Source organism: Bombina bombina, chromosome 3, assembly GCF_027579735.1.
Source record: "Bombina bombina isolate aBomBom1 chromosome 3, aBomBom1.pri, whole genome shotgun sequence".
NCBI classification, from domain to species: domain Eukaryota; kingdom Metazoa; phylum Chordata; class Amphibia; order Anura; family Bombinatoridae; genus Bombina; species Bombina bombina.
In genome coordinates, this window is record NC_069501.1 from 43099738 (window position 1) to 43118138 (window position 18401).

Here is an 18401-nt window from a genome sequence, read left to right on the forward strand (position 1 = left end):
AAACTACATTTAAACACCAAAAAACTCTTAGCCATCTCCGTGGAGATGTTGCCTGTGCAACGGCAAAGAGAATGACTGGGGTAGGCGGAGCCTAGGAGGGATCATGTGACCAGCTTTGCTGGGCTCTTTGCCATTTCCTGTTGGGGAAGAGAATATCCCACAAGTAAGGATGACGCCGTGGACCGGACACACCTATGTTGGAGAAATTAGAAACTTGTCCCTTAGACTTGATATTTTTTCTTGCTGTAGGAAGGCACCCTTGTCCCCTGTAACTGTGGAGATAATGGAGTCCAAGCCTGGACCAAATAAAATCTTTCCCTTAAAGGGGAGAGAAAGAAGGACTTTAGCCAGCGTGCCCGACGGGCCTGAACGGAAAAGCCAGAGCCTTAGCATTTAGGCGATTAATCTACATGTTTGCATCACAGATAAAAGAATTAGCAATTCTCAAGGCCTTAATTCTTTCCTGGATAACGTTGAGGGGACCCTCCACCTCGATTAAATACGATAAGGAGTCGCACCACTAGGTAGCTGCTCCAGCAACTGCAGCAACCGCCTCTGCCGGTTGAAACAAATATCCGTATGTTGAAACATTTTTCTTACAAGAGTTTCCATCTTTTTATCTATCGGCTCTCTGAACGACGAGATATCCTCAAGCGGGATAGCAGTGCATTTGGCAAGCGTGGAGATAGCGCCATCCCCCTTAGGGACGGAACCCCACAACTCCAATTGAGATTCCGGGACCGGGAATCATTCGTTCTTAATAATGCTCGCTATCTTTACAGGCACAGGAAATGTTAAAGGCACTACCCTGTCCTCGTAAACTGGTTCCTCCGCAGCAGGAGGCTTAGAGGCAGCAGACTCCGTCCCAGAAGTTCATCCTCTGAAGCCTCAGAATGCAACTCATCATCGGATAACTGAGACATAGCAGTGAAATCCAATAAATTACATGATGACCCCGGGGCGGGAGAGCTATGTTTAACCTTTTGATTGCGTTTAGCAGGGCGAGGTAAAGCACTGAGGGCCACAGCCACCACCGTTTGTAACTGCGCAGTAAAATCTGGCAGTTAAAGGCCCCCTCCAGATGGAGGATTAAGCGTGCTACGGGAAGCTGCGTGTGTAGAAGGAGGTGAATGTAGGGTATGCACCTCACGGGAGGGTGAGTCCTCAGAGGTGGATGGCTCAATGGTAGTAAAAGGGTTAACCTTCTTTGACTGAATAACGCTGTCAAGGCATGTGGAACATAACAGAGGGCGGGCATACCAAAGCCTCCTTACAATAGAAACAGATATTACCATTTGGAACAGAGGGAGTACACTCTAATATATCAGAATCCTCCATAGCTTAAGCTAATAACAGCAGAACACAGAAAATAAATCTTTATTTCTCAAAAAATGGTACCTTTATACTCCCAATGGCTTGGGCATTCAGGAAAGAGGAAATGAAAGAAAGACCACTTCCGGTCACATGGTGCGCAAGGCAGGACCGCCCCTGCTATGAGAAAAAGCGCGCCAAGCTACAAGCTGCGCAGCACTCAAAGTGAAAGTAAAAACCTGTGCGTTCCAGCCACATAACAAACAGCATATGAGCCCAATAAAATCTCACACATAAAGCAGCATAAAAACATAATTTATGTAAGAACTTAACTGATAAATTCATTTCTTTCATATTGGCAAGAGTCCGTGAGCTAGTGACGTATGGGATATACAATCCTAGAATTTTGATGGGGTATAGCGCCAAAGACGGACACCTATAGCTCTGAACAGTGAGCAAACTAGCTAGCTTAGAAGATATACTAAGAAAATAAATATGTTTAGAGCGCCTCAAAATGGACTAAGTGTTGTACAATGTATAGAGTGTGTGTTTAGAAATATTTTAATTGTAGATCTAGTAATTTACACAAGAATAAAACATGCCACAATGGGTATTATGACAATAAAAACAATAAGATGTGGATCCACTCTTGTACAAATTAAATATTGAATCTATCTATATAAAAACACTGACTAATGAATTGATGTAGAGGCAATGATAGAACCTCCAATGAAAATATAAGAAAATTAAAATTCAAACAATGGGGGGGTAGTTATCAAGCCGTCTACTTTTCTGGCTTCGCCGGCCCAATACGCCCGCCTAAGCTCGCCTCACATCGCCGCCGCGGACCTGAAAAAATAAAGCTGTCAAAAATCCGCAGGGCGATGAGCAGCGGACTGTGAGAGTTATCACTCATCCGATCTCGCTGCCCTTCGGCTTTTTCCCAGCTTTATTGCTAGCCTGTCACTAAGCACTCACACTAAACTACACTGTTCTACCCCCTATACCGGCGCCCCCGGAGCCTCCCGCAACTCAATAAAATTACTAACCCCTAAACCGCCGCTCCTAGACCCTGCCGCAACTCTTATAAATGTATTAACCCCTAAACCGCCGCTCCTAGACCCTGCCGCAACTCTTATAAATGTATTAACCCCTAAACCGCCGCTCCCGGACACTGCTGCCACCTACAGTATACCTAGTAACCCCTATCCTGCCCCCCCTACACCGTCGCCCTCTATTATAAAATTATTAACCCCTATCCTGCTGATCCCGCACCTCTCCGCAACTAAATAGTTTAACCCCTAAACCGCCGCAACCTATATTAAACCTATTAACCCCTATCCTGCCCCCCCTACACCGTCGCCACCTATAATAAATTTATTAACCCCTAATCTGCCCCCCACTACACCGCCGCCACTGTAATAAAATTATTAACCCCTAAACCTAAGTCTAACCCTAACCCTAACGCCCCCCTAACTTAAATATTAATTAAATAAATCTAAATAAATTAACTCTTATTAACTAAATGAATCCTATTTAAAACTAAATACTTACCTTTAAAATAAACCCTAATATAGCTACAATATAAATAATAATTATATTCTAGCTATCTTAGGATTTATATTTATTTTACAGGTACCTTCCAATTTATTTTAACCAGGTACAATAGCTATTAAATAGTTATTAACTATTTAATAGCTTACCTAGCTAAAATAAAGAGAAATGTACCTGTTAAATAAATCCTAACCTAAGTTACAATTACACCTAACACTACACTATACTTTAATAAATTATTCCTATTTAAAAACAAATACTTACCTGTAAAATAAACCCTAAGATAGCTACAATATAATTAATAATTATATTGTAGCTATCTTAGGATTTATATTTATTTTACAGGTAACTTTGTATTTATTTTAGCTAGTTAGAATAGTTATTAAATAGTTATTAACTATTTAATAACTACCTAGCTAAAAGAAATACAAAATTACCTGTAAAATAAATCCTAACCTAAGTTACAATTAAACCTAATACTACACTATCATTAAATTAATTAAATAAACTACCTACAAATAACTACAATTAAATACAATTACATAAACTAACTAAAGTACAAAAAATAAAAAAAGCTAAGTTACAAAAAATAAAAAAATAAGTTACAAACATGTTAAAAATATTACAACAATTTTAAGCTACTTACACCTAATCTAAGCCCCCTAATAAAATAACAAACCCCCCAAAAATAAAAAAATGCCCTACCCTATTCTAAATTAAATAAATTTCAAAGCTCTTTTATCTTACCAGCCCTTAAAAGGGCCATTTGTGGGGGCATGCCCCAAAGAAAACAGCTCTTTTGCCTGTAAAAGAAACATACAACCCCCCCCCCAACATTAAAACCCACCACCCACATACCCCTAATCTAACCCAAACCCCCCTTACAAAAACCTAACACTAATCCCCTGAAGATCATCCTACCTTTAGTTGTCTTCACTCAGCCGAGCCACCGATGGAACCGAAGTGGACATCCGGAGCGGAAGAAGTTAATCCTCCAAGCGGCGCTGAAGAAATCTTCCATCCGATGAAGTCATCATCCAGGCGGCGCTGAAGAAAAGTCTTCGATCCGGCCGATGTCATCTTCAAAGAGGCGCTGAAGAGGTCTTCTATCCGGGCGAAGTCATCTTCCAAGCTGGGTCTTGAATCTTCCTTCCGCCGACGCGGAACCACCTTCTTCACCGACGGACTACGACGAATGACGGCTCCTTTAAGGGACGTCATCCAAGATGGCGTCCCCTCAATTCCGATTGGCTGATAGGATTCTATCAGCCAATCGGAATTAAGGTAGGAAAAATCTGATTGGCTTACTTAAAGGTAAGTATTTAGTTTTAAATAGGATTCATTTAGTTAATAAGAGTTAAGTTATTTAGATTTATTTAATTAATATTTAAGTTAGGGGGGCGTTAGGGTTAGGGTTAGACTTAGGTTTAGGGGTTAATAATTTTATTACAGTGGCGGCGGCGTAGTGGGGGGCAGGATAGGGGTTAATAAATTTATTATAGGTGGCGACGGTGTAGGGGGGGGCAGATTAGGGGTTAATAAATTTATTATAGGTGGCGACGGTGTAGGGGGGGCAGGATAGGGGTTAATAAATTTATTATAGGTGGCGACGGTGTAGGGGGGCAGATTAGGGGTTAATACATTTAATATAGGTTGCGGCGGGTTCAGGGAGCGGCGGTTTAGGGGTTAATACATTTATTATAGTTGCGGTGGGCTCCGGGTGCGGCGGTTTAGGGGTTAATATGTATAGAGTAGCTTGCGGTGGGCTCCGTGAGCGGCGGTTTAGGGGGTAATAACTTTATTTAGTTGGGGCGGTGTAGGGCGGGACAGATTAGTGGTGTTTAGACTCGGGGTACATGTTAGGGTGTTAGGTGTAGACAGCTCCCATAGAAATCAATGGGATGTCTGTCAGCAGCGAACTTGTACTTTCGCTATTGTCAGACTCCCATTGATTCCTATGGGATCCGCCGCCTCCAGGGGTGGCGGATTGAAAACCAGGTACGCTGGGCCGTAAAAGTGCCGAGCGTACCTGCTAGTCATTTGATAACTAGCAAAAGTAGTGAGAACTTGTGTGCGGAACATCTGGAGTGACGTAAGAATCGATCTGTGTCGGACTGAGTCCGGCGGATCGATGCTTACGTCACAAAATTCTACTTTTGCCTTTGATAACTAAGGCGTATCAGCCTCGCCACAAATACGATGCGGAATTCCAGCGTATTTGAGGTTGACGGCTTGATAACTAGGCCCCAATGTCTGAAAGAAATCAATCCACAGTGTGGATTTAAAAAATAAATACAATAAAGTCAAATGTATGGATTGCTGATATCGAAGAGATATTGTGTACCAGTGTTAGTGGTGATAATGTGTACAAAATTATAAGAGTGGTCAAAAGAGGGTGAAAAAACATCCTTTGTGATTGCAAATATATAAAAAAAAAACAGTGTCAACTTGCTTATTCAAAAATGAAAAAATGATGTGAAAAATTAAAAATAATTGCAAAGGAAAAATTAAAAAAATGTTGCGCAAAAAATGAAAAAAAGAACAAAGTCAGTGATCCAAAAAAAGGAAAAAATAGAACAAAGTCAGTGATTGTAATCCAACAAACAATATCCTATAAAAGTCTAAGGCCTAGATTTAGAGTTTGGCGGTAGCCGTGAAAACCAGCGTTAGAGGCTCCTAAAGCTGGTTTTGGGCTACCGCCGGTATTTGAAGTCAGTCAGGAAAGGGTCTAACGCTCACTTTTCAGCCGCGACTTTTCCATACCGCAGATCCCCTTACGTCAATTGCGTATCCTATCTTTTCAATGGGATCTTTCTAACTCCGGTATTTAGAGTCGTGTCTGAAGTGAGCGTTAGAAATCTAACGACAAAACTCCAGCCGCAGAAAAAAGTCAGTAGTTAAGAGCTTTCTGAGCTAACGCCGGTTTATAAAGCTCTTAACTACTGTGCTCTAAAGTACACTAACACCCATAAACTACCTATGTACCCCTAAACCGAGGTCCCCCCACATCGCCGCCACTCGATTAAATATTTTTAACCCCTAATCTGCCGACCGCCACCTACGTTATTCTTATGTACCCCTAATCTGCTGCCCCTAACACCGCCGACCCCTGTATTATATTTATTAACCCCTAACCTGCCCCCCACAACGTCGCCTCCACCTGCCTACACTTATTAACCCCTAATCTGCCGACCGCAAAGCGCCGCTACTTACGTTATCCTTATGTACCCCTAATCTGCTGCCGCTAACACCGCCGACCCCTGTATTATATTTATTAACCCCTAATCTGCCCCCCACAACGTCGCCTCCACCTGCCTACACTTATTAACCCCTAATCTGCTGAGCGGACCGCACCGCTATTATAATAAAGTTATTAACCCCTAATCCGCCTCACTAACCCTATAATAAATAGTATTAACCCCTAATCTGCCCTCCCTAACATCGCCGACACCTAACTTCAAACATTAACCCCTAATCTGCCGACTGGAGCTCACCGCTATTCTAATAAATTTATTAACCCCTAAAGCTAAGTCTAACCCTAACACTAACACCCTCCTAAGTTAAATATAATTTAAATCTAACAAAATTAATTAACTCTTATTAAATAAATTATTCCTATTTAAAGCTAAATACTTACCTGTAAAATAAATCCTAATATAGCTACAATATAAATTATATTTATATTATAGCTATTTTAGGATTTATATTTATTTTACAGGTAACTTTGTATTTATTTTAACCAGGTACAATAGCTAAAATAGTTAAAATAATTACAAAATTACCTGTAAAATAAATCCTAACCTAAGTTACAATTAAACCTAACACTACACTATCAATAAATTAATTAAATAAAATGCCTACAATTAAACCTAACACTACACTATCAATACATTAATTAAATACAATATCTACAAATAAATACAATGAAATAAACTAACTAAAGTACAAAAAATAAAAAAGAACTAAGTTACAAAAAATAAAAAAATATTTACAAACATCAGAAAAGTATTACAACAATTTTAAACTAATTACACCTACTCTAAGCCCCCTAATAAAATAACAAAGACCCCCAAAATAAAAAATGCCCTACCCTATTCTAAATTACTAAAGTTCAAAGCTCTTTTACCTTACCAGCCCTGAACAGGGCCCTTTGCGGGGCATGCCCCAAAGAATTCAGCTCTTTTGCCTGTAAAAAAACCACATACAATACCCCCCCCAACATTACAACCCACCACCCACATACCCCTAATCTAACCCAAACCCCCCTTAAATAAACCTAACACTAAGCCCCTGAAGATCTTCCTACCTTATCTTCACCATACCAGGTTCCCCGATCGATCCATAAGAGCTCCTCCGATGTCCTGATCCAAGCCCAAGCAGGGGGCTGAAGATGTCCATGATCCGGCTGAAGTCATCATCCAAGCGGGAGCTGAAGAGGTCCATGATCCGGCTGAAGTCATCATCCAAGTGGGAGCTGAAGAGGTCCATGATCCGGCTGAAGTCATCATCCAAGCGGGAGCTGAAGAGGTCCATGATCCGGCTGAAGTCATCATCCAAGCGGGAGCTGAAGAGGTCCATGATCCGGCTGAAGTCATCATCCAAGCGGGAGCTGAAGAGGTCCATGATCCGGCTGAAGTCTTCTATCAACGGCATCTTCAATCTTCTTTCTTCCGGATCCATCTTGCAGACCTCCGACGCGGAACATCCTGCTGGCCCGACGGACTACCGACGAATGAAGGCTCCTTTAAGGGACGTCATCCAAGATGGCGTCCCTCGAATTCCGATTGGCTGATAGGATTCTATCAGCCAATCGGAATTAAGGTAGGAAAATTTTGATTGGCTGATGGAATCAGCCAATCAGAATCAAGTTCAATCCGATTGGCTGATCCGATCAGCCAATCAGATTGAGCTTGCATTCTATTGGCTGTTCCGATCAGCCAATAGAATGCGAGCTCAATCTGATTGGCTGATCGGATCGGCCAATCGGATTGAACTTGATTCTGATTGGCTGATTCCATCAGCCAATCAGAATTTTCCTACCTTAATTCCGATTGGCTGATAGAATCCTATCAGCCAATCAGAATTCGAGGGACGCCATCTTGGATGACGTCCCTTAAAGGAGCCTTCATTCGTCGGTAGTCCATCGGGCCAGCAGGATGTTCCGCGTCAGAGGTCTGCAAGATGGATCCGGAAGAAAGAAGATTGAAGATGCCGTTGATAGAAGACTTCAGCCAGATCATGGACCTCTTCAGCTCCCGCTTGGATGATGACTTCAGCCGGATCATGGACCTCTTCAGCTCCCGCTTGGATGATGACTTCAGCCGGATCATGGACATCTTCAGCCCCCTGCTTGGGCTTGGATCAGGACATCGGAGGAGCTCTTATGGATCGATCGGTGAACCTGGTATGGTGAAGATAAGGTAGGAAGATCTTCAGGGGCTTAGTGTTAGGTTTATTTAAGGGGGGTTTGGGTTAGATTAGGGGTATGTGGGTGGTGGGTTGTAGGCAAAAGAGCTGAATTATTTGGGGCATGCCCCGCAAAGGGCCCTGTTCAGGGCTGGTAAGGTAAAAGAGCTTTGAACTTTAGTAATTTAGAATAGGGTAGGGCATTTTTTTTATTTTGGGGGTCTTTGTTATTTTATTAGGGGGCTTAGAGTAGGTGTAATTAGTTTAAAATTGTTGTAATATTTTTCTGATGTTTGTAAATATTTTTTTATTTTTTGTAACTTAGTTCTTTTTTATTTTTTGTACTTTAGTTAGTTTATTTCATTGTATTTATTTGTAGATATTGTATTTAATTAATGTATTGATAGTGTAGTGTTAGGTTTAATTGTAGGTAATTGTAGGTATTTTATTTAATTAATTTATTGATAGTGTAGTGTTAGGTTTAATTGTAACTTAGGTTAGGATTTATTTTACAGGTAATTTTGTAATTATTTTAACTATTTTAGCTATTGTACCTGGTTAAAATAAATACAAAGTTACCTGTAAAATAAATATAAATCCTAAAATAGCTATAATATAAATATAATTTATATTGTAGCTATATTAGGATTTATTTTACAGGTAAGTATTTAGCTTTAAATAGGAATAATTTATTTAATAAGAGTTAATTAATTTCGTTAGATATAAATTATATTTAACTTAGGGGGGTGTTAGGGTTAGACTTAGCTTTAGGGGTTAATACATTTATTAGAATAGCGGTGAGCTCCAGTCGGCAGATTAGGGGTTAATGTTTGAAGTTAGGTGTCGGTGATGTTAGGGAGGGCAGATTAGGGGTTAATACTATTTATTATAGGGTTAGTGAGGCGGATTAGGGGTTAATAACTTTATTATAATAGCGGTGCGGTCCGCTCGGCAGATTAGGGGTTAATAAGTGTAGGCAGGTGGAGGCGACGTTGTGGGGGGCAGATTAGGGGTTAATAAATATAATATAGGGGTCGGCGGTGTTAGGGGCAGCAGATTAGGGGTACATAGGGATAATGTAAGTAGCGGCGGTTTACGGAGCGGCAGATTAGGGGTTAAAAATAATATGCAGGGGTCAGCGATAGCGGGGGCGGCAGAATAGGGGTTAATAAGTGTAAGGTTAGGGGTGTTTAGACTCGGGGTACATGTTAGGGTGTTAAGTGCAGACGTAGGAAGTGTTTCCCCATAGACAACAATGGGGCTGCGTTAGGAGCTGAACGCGGCTTTTTTGCAGGTGTTAGGTTTTTTTTCAGCTCAAACAGCCCCATTGTTTTCTATGGGGGAATCGTGCACAAGCACGTTTTTGAGGCTGGCCGCGTCCGTAAGCAACTCTGGTATCGAGAGTTGAAGTTGCGTTAAATATGCTCTACGCTCCTTTTTTGGAGCCTAACGCAGCCATTCTGTGGACTCTCAATACCAGAGTTATTTAAAAGGTGCGGCCAGAAAAAAGCCAGCGTTAGCTACGCGGGTCGTTACCGACAAAACTCTAAATCTAGCCGTAACTGTGAAGATCCAAATAGAAATCAAAAGTTAATAATGTGTAGAATAGGAAACCTTATTTTCCTAGTGGTGAGAGTCCATCTGAAGTTCCTGATGGTGAGAATAAAGTCAACGGTCTTTTAAGTAAAACCCAATTGATGGGCTGGGGTTCCTGTTCCTGATGGTGAGAACCCTTGGTGGTTGGGAGAAACTCTAATCCAAAAAAATTAAATAAACCTAAAAGCAAATAAAAACAACAATCGTGTAGATGGTACTAAAAACCTATATAAAATCAGAATAGTGCTTACCAGCTGTGGTCAATGCGTTTCGGCCTCCTCTAGGCCTTTCTCAAGACTGCCAACTGGTTGTCAAAAGTGCCCCTTTTATAGTGAAATGTTTTGTGCCAAAAAATGTGTTTGATGGGCATGGCTAAAAACTGGAAGTGATGTAGGGTATGTAGAAGAGTTAAAACTTTTTTTTTTTTTTTTTAAATATTAAAGTGGCTCCTTTTCTATTAATTACTCATAGTAGAGTTCACCCTAGTAGTCAATGGTCACATAATAAGTGTATTGCGGTGATCTATCCTATCTATGTTATCAACGTTTTTAGCGTGACGTCATATCCGCTTTGCTTGGATTGGTCGGGGTTTGTGTACATTCCTAGAGTAGCCATGTGTTTTTTGTGGTATTCCTATTGGTTGATTTTTAGTTTCTTTCGTTATTCTAGGTATTTAATTGGGCATAGTGTTGTGTTTAGAGGTAGTGGAATCAAGTGACTACTAAAGCTTTTGTCACGTCGGCTAGGAAAACAGATACTATACTTTAGAATTGTATTCAATAAAAATTGACCTTTAACAAATGCGAGTTGTTCTAATCCAAATGTTTATGTATATAATGTTGGATGGTTATAGAATCGATTATCAAAAATGTAGAAAATTAAAAAATTAAATGTTATCCTTTGATACTGACTAGCTTGTCTCGTTAATGTAGGTTTTTCTCTTGTAAGGTGTATCCAGTCCACAGATCATCCATTACTTGTGGGATATTCTCCTTCCCAACAGGAAGCTGCAAGAGGATCACCCACAGCAGAGCTGTCTATATAGCTCCTCCCCTAACTGCCACTACCAGTCATTCTCTTGCAGCTCTCGACAAAAAAGGAAGTAGCTAGAGAGATGTGGTGTTTATTTAGTTTATCTTCAATCAAAAGTTTGTTATTTTCAAATGGTACCGGAGTTGTACTGTTTTAGCCTCAGGCAGAAAGTTGAAGAAGAGTCTGCCTGTGGTTTTTGATGATCTTAGCAGGTTGTAACTAAGATCCATTGCTGTTCTCACACATAACTGAAGAGATGAGGTAACTTCAGCTGGGGGAATGGCGTGCAGGGTCTCCTGCTATGAGGTATGTGCAGTTTAAATTTTTCTAGAGAAATGAATATGCTAGAAAATTCTGTTAATACCGGATTTATGTAAGGTAAGCCTGATTACAGTGCTTTAATAACGAATAATATCATGCTTGCTGTAAAAGGTAATATTCTTATTACTTTCTCACATTACTGAAAATAAGATAACGTTTGCTGGAAGTGTTTAAACGTTTTTTTCTACATATTGGTGATAAAACTTTATTGGGGCCCAGTTTTTTCCACATTGCTGGCTAGATTTTGCCTAGGGATAGTTTTTTATGGCCCTCTCACTGTGAGTACAGGTTAGGAGGGGCCTAATTTCAGGCCTAAATCGTGCAGTAGTTTTGCAGCTTGAGACTTCCAGCTTCCCTGAAGGAGTCCCCTGAACACTTAGGACCTCTACAAAGGGTTTTTGTGCCTTCAAAAGTCGTTGTATGGGCAGGTAGGGCCACAGCAGAGCTGTGGTAGTTTGTTGTGACTGTTAAAAAACGTTTATATCGTTTTTTTGATCCGGTTTTGAAACTAAGGGGTTAATCATCCATTCAAGTGGGTGCAATGCTTTGTTAGTGTATTATACACACTGTAAAAATTTCGTAAGATTTACTGCTTTTTATCACTGTTTTTCAATTTCTGACAAAATTTGTTTCTCTTAAAGGCACAGTACCGTTTTTATTTTTTGCTTGTTTACATTTATCAAAGTGTTTTCCAAGCTTGCTGGTCTCATTGCTAGTCTGTTTAAACATGTCTGACATAGAGGAAACTCCTTGTTCATTATGTTTAGAAGCCATTGTGGAACCCCCTCTTAGAATGTGTATCAAATGTACTGATTTTACTTTAAGTTATAAAGATCATATTCTGTCTTTAAAAGATTTATCACTAGAGGAAATTGACAAGGGGGAAGTTATGCTGACTAACTCGCCCCACGTGTCAGAACCTTTGACTCCCGCTCAAGTGGCGCCAAGTACATCTAGCGCGACCATGGCGTTTACTTTACAAGACATGGCGGCAGTTATGGATCATACCCTTACAGCGGTAATGTCCAAACTACCAGGGTTACAAGGAAAGCGAGACAGCTCTGGGACTAGAAAAAATACAGAGCTCTCTGACGCTTTAGTAGCTATGTCTGATATCTCCTCACAATATGCAGAAGCTGAGGCAGGAGAGCTTCTTTCTGTGGGTGATTTTTCTGACTCAGGGAAGATGCTTCAACCTGATTCTGATATGTCTACATTTAAATTTAAGCTTGAACACCTCCGCGTGTTGCTCGGTTTTCAGAAATTATTACTAAGGAATGGGATAGCCCAGGTGTACCGTTCTCTCCCCCTCCTATTTTTAAGAAAATGTTTCCAATAGATGCCGCTACACGGGACTTATGGCAAACGGTCCCTAAGGTGGAGGGAGCAGTTTCTACCCTAGCTAAGCGTACAACTATTCCCGTCGAGGACAGTTGTGCTTTCCTAGATCCAATGGATAAAAAGTTAGAGGGTTACCTTAAGAAAAAGTTTATTCAACAAGGTTTTATTCTCCAGCCTCTTGCATGCATTGCCCCGGTCACTGCTGCTGCGGCCTTCTGGTTTGAGTCTCTGGAAGAGGCTTTACAGATAGAAACTCCATTGGATGATATACTTGACAAGCTTAAAGCGCTTAAGCTAGCCAATTCATTTGTTTCTCACGCCGTTGTTCATTTAACCAAACTAACGGCTAAGAACTCAGGTTTTGCTATACAGGTGCGTAGGGCGATATGGCTTAAATCCTGGTCAGCTGACGTTACTTCAAAGTCTAAGCTTCTCAACATTCCCTTCAAGGGGCAGACACTATTCGGGCCTGGACTGAAGGAGATCATTTCTGATATTACTGGAGGAAAAGGTCATGCCCTTCCTCAGGATAGGTCTAATAAATTAAGGACCAAACAAACTAATTTTCGTGCCTTTCAAAACTTTAAGACGAGCGCGGCAAGAGATGTCCAGGATCCCTGGGCGTTGGAAATTGTGTCCCAGGGATATCTTCTGGACTTCAAAGCTTCTTCCCCAAAAGGAAGATTTCACCTCTCACAATTATCTGCAGACCAGATAAAGAGAGAGGCATTCTTACATTGTGTTCAAGACCTCCTAGTTATGGGAGTGATCCACCCAGTTCCAAAGGAGGAACAGGGGCAAGGCTTCTATTCAAATCTCTTTGTGGTTCCCAAGAAAGAGGGAACCTTCAGACCAATGTTAGATCTCAAGATCCTAAACAAATTTCTCAGGGTCCCATCTTTCAAGATGGAGACTATTCGAACCATCCTACCTATGATCCAGGAGGGTCAATATATGACTACCGTGGACTTAAAGGATGCTTATCTTCACATTCCGATACACAAAGATCATCATCGGTTTCTCAGGTTCGCCTTCCTAGACAGGCATTACCAGTTTGTGGCTCTTCCCTTTGGGTTAGCTACGGCACCAAGAATCTTTACGAAGGTTCTGGGGTCACTTCTGGCGGTCCTAAGGCCGCGGGGCATAGCAGTAGCCCCTTACTTAGACGACATTCTGATACAGGCGTCGAATTTCCAAATTGCCAAGTCCCATACGGACATTGTTCTGGCATTCCTGAGGTCTCATGGGTGGAAAGTGAACGAAAAGAAAAGTTCTCTATCCCCTCTCACAAGAGTTTCCTTCCTGGGAACTCTTATAGATTCTGTAGAAATGAGGATTTACCTGACAGAGGCCAGGTTGTCAAAACTTCTAAATTCCTGCCGTGTTCTTTATTATACTTCTCGCCCTTCGGTGGCTCAGTGTATGGAAGTAATCGGCTTAATGGTAGCGGCAATGGACATAGTTCCGTTTGCCCACCTACATCTTAGACCTCTGCAACTCTGCATGCTATGCTCAGTCAGTGGAATGGGGATTACACAGATTTGTCCCTCTACTAAATCTGGATCAAGAGACCAGGGATTCTCTTCTCTGGTGGCTATCTCGGGTCCATCTGTCCAAAGGGATGACCTTCCGCAGGCCAGATTGGACAATAGTAACAACAGATGCCAGCCTTTTGGGCTGGGGTGCAGTCTGGAACTCTCTGAAGGCTCAGGGGTTGTGGACTCAGGAGGAGGCACTCCTTCCAATAAACATTCTGGAACTAAGAGCAATATTCAATGCTCTTTAGGTTTCAAAGATAATTCAATGGGCAGAGATCCACTCTTGCCATCTATCAGCTATCCTTATCCCAGGAGTAGAGAACTGGGAGGCAGATTTTCTAAGTCGTCAGACTTTTCATCCGGGGGAGTGGGAGCTCCATCCAGAGGTGTTTGCACAGTTGATTCAATGTTGGGGCAAACCAGAACTAGATCTCATGGCGTCTCACCAGAACGCCAAGCTTCCTTGTTACGGATCCAGGCCCAGGGATCCCAAGGCAGCGCTGATAGATGCTCTAGCAGCGCCTTGGTCCTTCAACCTGGCTTATGTGTTTCCACCGTTTCCTCTGCTCCCTCGTCTGTTTGCCAAGATCAAACAGGAGAGAGCATCGGTAATTTTGATAGCACCTGCGTGGCCACGCAGGACTTGGTATGCAGATCTGGTGGACATGTCATCCTTTCCACCATGGACTCTGCCTCTGAGGCAGGACCTTCTACTTCCGGGTCCTTTCAACCATCCAAATCTAATTTCTCTGCGGCTGACTGCTTGGAGATTGAACGCTTGATTTTATCAAAGCGTGGTTTCTCCGAGTCGGTCATTGATACCTTAATACAGGCGCGAAAGCCTGTCACCAGGAAAATCTATCATAAGATATGGTGTAAATATCTTCATTGGTGTGAATCCAAGGGTTACTCATGGAGTAAAGTCAGGATTCCTAGGATATTATCTTTTCTCCAAGAAGGATTGGAGAAGGGTTTGTCAGCTAGTTCCTTAAAAGGACAGATTTCTGCTCTGTCTATTCTTTTGCACAAACGTCTGGCTGAGGTTCCAGACGTGCAGGCGTTTTGTCAGGCTTTAATCAGAATCAAGCCTGTGTTTAAACCTGTTGCTCTGCCTTGGAGTTTAAATTTAGTTCTTAAGGTTCTTCAAGGGGTTCCGTTTGAACCTTTGCATTCCATAGATATTAAGCTCTTATCCTGGAAGGTTCTGTTTTTAGTAGCTATCCCCTCGGCTCGAAGAGTTTCGGAGTTATCTGCTTTACAATGTGATTCCCCTTATCTCATTTTTCATGCAGATAAGGTAGTGTTACGTACCAAACCTGTTTTTTTACCTAAGGTGGTATCTAATAAAAATATCAATCAGGAGATTGTTGTACCGTCACTGTGTCCTAATCCTTCAAAGAAGGAACGTCTTTTACACAATCTTGACGTGGTTCGTGCTTTAAAGTTTTATTTACAAGCTACTAAAGATTTTCGTCAAACATCTGCATTGTTTGTTGTCTACTCTGGACAGAGGAGAGGCCAAAATGCTTCGGCAACCTCTCTCTCTTTTTGGCTAAGGAGTATAATACGCTTTGCTTATGAGACTGGCCAGCAGCCTCCTGAAAGGATTACAGCTCATTCTACTAGAGCGGTAGCTTCCACATGGGCTTTTAAAAATGAGGCTTCTGTTGAACAGATATGTAAGGCGGCGACTTGGTCTTCGCTTCATACTTTTTCAAAGTTCTATAAATTTGATACTTTTGCTTCTTCTTCGGAGGCTATTTTTGGGAGAAAGGTCTTGCAGGCAGTGGTGCCTTCCGTTTAAGCGCCTGCCTTGTCCCTCCCTTCATCCGTGTCCTATAGCTTTGGTATTGGTATCCCACAAGTAATGGATGATCCGTGGACTGGATACACCTTACAAGAGAAAACATAATTTATGCTTACCTGATAAATTTATTTCTCTTGTGGTGTATCCAGTCCACGGCCCGCCCTGTCATTTTAAGGCAGATGTTTTTTATTTTTAAACTACAGTCACCACTGCACCCTATAGTTTCTCCTTTCTCTTGCTTGTCTTCGGTCGAATGACTGGGAGGTGGCAGTTAGGGGAGGAGCTATATAGACAGCTCTGCTGTGGGTGATCCTCTTGCAGCTTCCTGTTGGGAAGGAGAATATCCCACAAGTAATGGATGATCCGTTGACTGGATACACCACAAGAGAAATAAATTTATCAGGTAAGCATAAATTATGTTTTCGCTTATAATATTTAGATGATAGTGAGATCGAGTGACTTTTCAAATGTTTTTTGCACAAGCTGGAAAAAACATATGTTGTTCTTATATGTTCACCATAATATGACACTTATCAGATGTAAAAAATGTTTTTATTCAAATTATAATGTAGTATACCTTATCAGGATTCCTTTACTGATAGGTCTAGAAGTGTTTAAATCGACATTAATAAACTAAGATGGCTTGTTTCATAGCTACAAATAATTTCAAATATTTTATTGAGCCTAACATAATGTTTTGTTTATATAATGTTGGGTGGTAATGAAATCAAACAACTTGTCACAAGTTTATCATGCAAACTGGGGAATATTCTCCTCTGGGCCGTGATCCGATATACGGCGCAGGTTTTGGCGCAATCGTGGAAACCTGTGCCACCCATAGTTTCAGCTCGCAACTCGAGCTATCACATATACGGTGCCGTCAGATGCTAAAGTGCCGTAAGTCTGACAAACCAGCGATGTCCAGAAATCTGCGTAAGTAAAAATTTCTGGAGTCGCCAGTGACTTACGGCACTTTAGAAACTGCCGCCGCATAAAAAACCTGACTAACTTATAAAATCTGCCGTAACTGTCTAACACGCCTCCCAAACATAGCCCGACACGTATACCCCTCTATCCTCAATCCCCCCTCTCACTCCTAACAATAAATATATTAACCCCTAAACCACCACTCCCGGAACCCGCCGCCAGCTACATTATCTATATTACCCCCTAATCTGAGCCCCCTACACCGCCGCTAGCTACATTAAATGTTTTACCCCCTAATGTGAGCCCCCTACCCCGCCGCCACCTACATTAACTATGTTACCCCCTAATATGATCCCCCTACACCGCCGCCACGTATTTAAACTAAATTACCCCCTAATATGATCCCCCTACACCGCCGCCACCTATTTAAACTATATTAACCCCTAATGTGAGCCCCCTACACCGCCGCCACCTATTTTAAATGTATTAACACCTAATCTAATCCCCCTACACCGCCGCCACCTATATTAAATGTATTAACCCCTAATCTAATCCCCCTACACCGCCGCCACCTATAATAAATTTATTACCCCCTAAAATACTAAACTGTCCCTACCCTAAACTAAATTAAAAATAGCCCGGAAAAGGGCTTTTTGCGTGGAATTGCCCCAAAGTAACCAGCTCTATTACCAGCCCTTAAACAGGCCTTTTGCGGGACATTGCCCCAAAGTAACCAGCTCTTTTACCAGCCCTTAAAAGGGCTTTTTGCGGGGCATTGTCACAAAGTAATCCGCTCTTTTGCCTCTAATCTAAATCCCCCTACACCTATAATAAATGTATTACCCCCTAATCTAATCCCCCTACACCGCCGCCACTTATATTAAATATATTAACCCTAATTATATTAGGGTTAATATAGTTAAAATAGTTATTATATTATATATATTAACTATATTAACCCTATCTAACTCTATCACCATAATAAATAAATTTATTATAGGTGGCGGCGGTGTAGGGGGATTAGATTAGGGGTTAATACATTTAATATAGGTGGCGGCGGTGTAGGGGGATTAGATTAGGTGTTAATACATTTAAAATAGGTGGCGGCGGTGTAAGGGGATTAGATTGGGGGTAATATAGTTAAAATAGGTGGCGGCGGTGTAGGGGGCTCACATTAGGGGTTAATATAGTTTAAATAGTTGGCGGCGGTGTAGGGGGATCATATTAGGGGGTAATTTAGTTTAAATAGGTGGCGGTGGTGTAGGGGGATCATATTAGGGTGTAACATAGTTAATGTAGGTGGCGGCGGGGTAGGGGGCTCACATTAGGGGTTAAAACATTTTAATGTATCTAGCGGCGGTGTAGGGGGCTCAGATAAGAGGGTAATATAGATAATGTAGCTGGCGGCGGGGTCCGGTTATTAGGGATGCGGCAGGGGATCGCGGTTGACAGGTAGATAGACATTGCGCATGCATTAGGTGTTAGGTTTTATTTAGCAGTTCGCAGTTGACAGGTAGATAGACATTGTGCATGCGTTAGGTGTTAGGTTTTATTTAGCAGCTAGTTTA